Below are 5,207 nucleotides of genomic sequence, written 5' to 3' on the forward strand. Positions count from 1 at the left end.
AGTCCTAGATTTTATTTTATATATAGATATTTCAGATACAATTTGCTATTTTCACTTAAGGTTATCCAATTAACCTAGCATCATCTATTAATTAGTTTACTACTCTATTTCATGCTCAATTCGTGTAGTTTTCTATTATTTTTCTAATAACAATTATAGGGATTATAGCACTACAGCCAAATTTGACACTGAGGAATATTTATAATTCTTTACAAATTTCCTAGTTCTGTTTTTAAATGACCATTTTGAGTTGAATATCAATTTTAATATCATCTAGTCAAGTGTTAGTTCTTTTTCTCCAGAATTAGCTTGCTTTTATAGACTTGTTTGTAGGAATCACCATTTTAATGTTCCCATAAATGAGTAAGGTAGTTCAATTCACTTTTTGAAAAACTCAGTCCTTAAGGACATAGGCATAGGCAAGGACTTCATGACTAAAACACCAAAATCATTGGCAATGAAAGCCAAAATAGACAAAAGGGAGCTAATTAAACTCCAGAGCTTCTGCACAGCAAAAGAAACAATCATTAAAGTGAACCGGCAACCAACATAATGGGAAAAAAATTTTGCAATCTACCCATCTGACAAAGGGCTAACATCCAGAATCTACAAAGAACTAAAACAGATTTACAAGAAAAAAAAAATAAATAATAAATAAACCCATTCAAAAGTGGGCAAAGGATATGAACAGAAACTTTTCAAAAGAAGACATATATGAGGCCAACAAACATGAAAAAATGCTCATCATCATTATTAGATAAATGCAAATCAAAACTATATTGAGATACCATTTTACTCCAGTTAGAATGGATATCATTAAAAAATCTGGAGACAACAGATGCTGGAGGGGATGTGGAGAAATAGGAACACTTTTACACTGTTGGTGGGAGTGTAAATTAGTTCAACCATTGTGGAAGACAGTGTGGTGATTTCTCAAGGACCTAGAAATAGAAATTCCATTTGACCCAGCGATCCCATTACTGGGTATATACCCAAAGGATTATAAATCGTTCTATCACAAAGACAAATGCACACATATGTTCATTGCGACACTGTTTACAATAGCAAAGACCTGAAACCAACCCAAATGCCCATCGATGATAGACTGGACAGGGAAAATGTGGCACATATACACCATGGAATACTATGCAGCCATCTAAAATGATGAGTTTATGTCCTTTGTAGGGACATGGATGAACCTGGAAACCATCATTCTCAGCAAACTGACACAAGAGCAGAAAATCAAACACCGAATGTTCTTACTCATAGGTGGGTGTTGAACAATGAGAACACGTGGACACGGGGAGAGGAGCATCACACACTGAGGTCTTTTGGGGTGGACTAGGGAAAGGACAGCCAGGGTAGGAAGTTGGGGAGGGATAACATGGGGAGAAATGACAGATGTAGGTGATGGGGGGATGGAGGCAGCAAACCACATGGCCATGTATGTACCTAGGCAACAATCCTGCATGTTCTTCACATGTACCCCAGAACCTAAAGTGCAAAAAAGATTTTTAAAAAAACCCCAATCCTATATTTTTTAAACTCGATTCTAAAATGTCTTATACATGTTTTTTGTATCTTCATGTATTTTTAAGTTTTCTTCCCAGGCATCTTATGTACTTTATTGATACATTAATGTGATTTATTTAGAAAGTATTTCAATTAATTGTTGCTAATAAATGAAACCAATTTTTTAATAAAACAAGTAGTCCTAACTTTATTTTATTAGTCTTGATTATTATTTATACATCTTAAGAAAAAGAATATTCATAAAGCCTTTGAATGACAATTGGTTTCTCCCCTTCTGGTTTCATAGACAGTTTTGTGGTAGAACAGGGAGAAATTCTGTAGATATTCTAACTTATTTGCTTAGCATTGCTTCTGGCAGGCTCTTTTTGTTTCTTTCTTTAAGCAAATTTCTTCATTTTATGGATTTCACAGTTCTTTCAGTAACAGTTACTTGTCTATTGGAAGAAAAATTTCTAAGTAGTTGTTTACATGAATGTTACCTTTAATCTTTCCTACCTCATGAAAGAGAATTAGTGAGCAGACAATGGAGAATCATCAGTAATTAGCCATTCTTTCTAAATGATTTGATAGTATTCCTCTGGCATTTGTTGGGTTGTTTGCTGGTGAGACGTATGTTTAATCTGCTTTTAATGCTGCTGTTTGTTTAACTTTTGAAGGCCATTCATCTTGTCTTTTTGTTTACTTACAAGTTTTTTTTTTCTTTGTTTTCCTGTTCTTTTGTCTTTTCCCTGAGAATTCCATTTATTTATCCAGTTTAGGCATTTGTCATATTTCCTCAGCTTGATGATCATTCCATTTATTAAGTTTGAAAATATTCACCTTTTTTTTCTCTTTGAATGTTGTCTCTCTCTACTTAATTTTTCACAGGATCCATTAAATACATGTCAGAGATTCTCATCCTTTTCCCCATTTCTCTTGTATTTCTCTCTTTTTCATTTATTTATTTATTTAATTATTGAGGTGGAATCTCACTTTGTCGCCAGGCTAGAGCTCAGTGGTGCAATTTCAGCTCACTGCAACCTTTGTCTGCCAGGTTAAAGCGATTCTCTTTTCTCAGGCTCCCGAGTAACTGGGACTACAGGTGCCTGCCAACGTGACCGTCTAAGTTTTGTATTTTTAGTAGAGTCAAAGCTTCACCATGTTAGCCAGGATTGTCTCCATCTTTTGACTTCCTAATCCAGCCACCTCAGCCTCCCAAGGTGTTGGGATTACAGGAGTGAGCCAGCGCACCCAGCCCATGGCTTTATTTCTTTGTGTAACCTTCTGAGTAATGTTTTTCATTCTTATATTTATTGTTCACTTTATTTTTGTGGCAAGTAATTTTTGTATCATAGCTATGAATTGTTTTTAGTTTATTTGTTCTTCTGATTAAACTTTCATGCCCTAGGAGTTCAGGAGGGACTTTCAATGTAATATTTCTGGTTTTTTGTTTTTGTTTGAGATGGAGTCTCTCTGTCACCCAGGCTGAAGTGCAGTGGCATGATCTGGGCTTAACCACAGCCTCTGCCTTTTGGGTTGAAATTCTCCTGCTTCAGCCTCCCAATAAGCTGAGATTACATGTCCCCACCACAATGCCTGGATAATTTTTGTATTTTTGTTTTTCACTAGAGACAGGGTTTCACCATGTGAGCCAGGCTGGTCTCAAATTTCTGACCTCAGGTGATCCGCCCACCTCAGCCTCCCAAAGTACTCGGATTGCAGGTGCGAGACACCATGCCTGGCCTCAATGTAATATTTATTTCACCCTCTTACAATTAAATATTTATCCCTTTTCCAAAGCCAATTATACAGATATACAAATACACACTCCACATTTAAACATTTACTTCTATGGCATTCACTTTCTGAAATTCTACTTCCCATTTGCTATTCATCATTTAGAGTGGTGAAAAGTCAACTACCTTCCTCTCTTATTTTACCTGCACTGTGCCTTTAGGAAAAGTATGAAAATGTCCCATGAGGGGAAAAAAAAATCCTTACCTCAAGTTTCCTCAATTAACTTCAGGCTAAAGTCTCTGTTTAGAGCAAGTGACATTGCAGTTTGTTCCAGGATTAAATACCTGCCAACTCAATCAAGTATCTATATTGTCCTACAATGTGGAGTTATTCCTAGATAGATATAATGTTAAAATTTTTCTAAATCTTGAGTTTCTAAGGGCAGGTTTTATATAATTCATATTGAGTACTCTTATGTCATAGATCAAGGTAAGTATGTAGTGTCCTCAGTAAGATATCCCAATGTTTTTAATAAAATGATATTTACAACAATGAGGATAAATATATTTTTATTATGTTTTTAAAGATTTTAGAAGCATAAGAACTTTTAGCTTTGCATAGTGGCAGTATTGTAGCCAATGAGGTTTATCCGTGGCGTGATTATTGCTAATTGAAAACTTTTCCCAGTACCCCGCCATGACTACTTGAAATATAGTCAACATTGGCAATTTTTGACAGTCTCTACAAAGACTGAATTTTATATATATATATATATATATATATATATATATATATATATATAAAGAACTATTATCTGGAAGAGAAACTCTGAAAAAGAAATTACGGTGTTCCAAGAATGTAACTTACTGTCCATCGTGAGATTTTTTATTGTTAAATATAATTGGTTGTCTCACATCCTGATTTGAGAAAACACATATTTTTACTGATATTAAATGTACTCTGGGGAAGGGGTTAGAGTGCAAATCATCAAGATCAACATTTAAGTTTTTAGCAATTTCTATTCTTATCTAGAAGCATGCCTTTGAGGCAAATTTAAATACACACACACACACACACACACACACACACACACACACACACAATCTTAAATATATCTACTTTATTTTTAGTCTGTGGGATAGATATGCAATGAGGTTGTGTTTAGATTTGAATCCCAGAATTTGCATTGAAAAACAACATGTTTTGCACCTGCATGCTTCCCTAGAGTAATTTAATGTTACAATTTCTGACAAGATAATTCCGTATTCACTGTAGTTGACTTTGCGGTAAGCTGTAGAGAGAAAATAAACGTGAACCTACACTGGGTAGGAAAAATGTATTTAACTAAACAGAACTTAGCACATAAACTACAAAACTCAAAATTGGAAAAGAATGACAAAAGGAGATACAGAATCCAAGTCCCAATTTTGTCTTTCTCTCCTTTTGAAAGACCTGTGTGTGTGTAGCACAGTATGTCTCCATCCTGCACCCACGGCTTAGCATTCTGCTCATAAAGTAACTGCTGTTGGAGGAATATTCTGCAGCAGCACACCAGCATCTTAGGACAAAAACAAAAGAAGGCACAATCTTTTCTAGGAGCATTTAGGAACAGTGAAAAAAAAAAAAAAAAAAAAAAAAAAAAGAAACATTTCTTGCTTCAAGCTAGCTGAGAGATAAAGGTTAAACTTTAGCTGTTGAAGTCCTGAAAGTGGATTTATAGGCAGGCACATGGACTCACACTTCCACCCATACTCCTTTTCACCATTTGGGATCCATTTTGTTTATCTCGTACGTATTTTTACAAAAATTTCAATGGAATCCCCAGCCCATGTACGAAAGTGTCGGTCTGAAATCCTTCTCAAAATTGAACTCACATTTGATTTCTCAACAGGAGATGAGGTTGGGTAACCTAGATGAGCAGCAGAATTATTTCTCTGCAGCAATGGTCATAGTCAACA

At 35.2% G+C, this 5,207-nt stretch overlaps 1 non-coding gene across 1 annotated transcript; it reads left to right on the forward strand.

Moving 5' to 3' along the window:
* The first annotated feature begins 3,858 nt into the window (after positions 1-3,858).
* LOC120360918 (U4 spliceosomal RNA) lies at positions 3,859-3,999 on the forward strand. The gene has a single exon (XR_005577301.1). It is a non-coding gene; the product is annotated as a U4 spliceosomal RNA (small nuclear RNA).
* The last annotated feature ends 1,208 nt before the right edge of the window (positions 4,000-5,207 follow it).

The sequence above is a fragment of the Saimiri boliviensis genome, chromosome 10, assembly GCF_048565385.1.
Source record: "Saimiri boliviensis isolate mSaiBol1 chromosome 10, mSaiBol1.pri, whole genome shotgun sequence".
Taxonomy (NCBI): Eukaryota; Metazoa; Chordata; class Mammalia; order Primates; family Cebidae; genus Saimiri; species Saimiri boliviensis.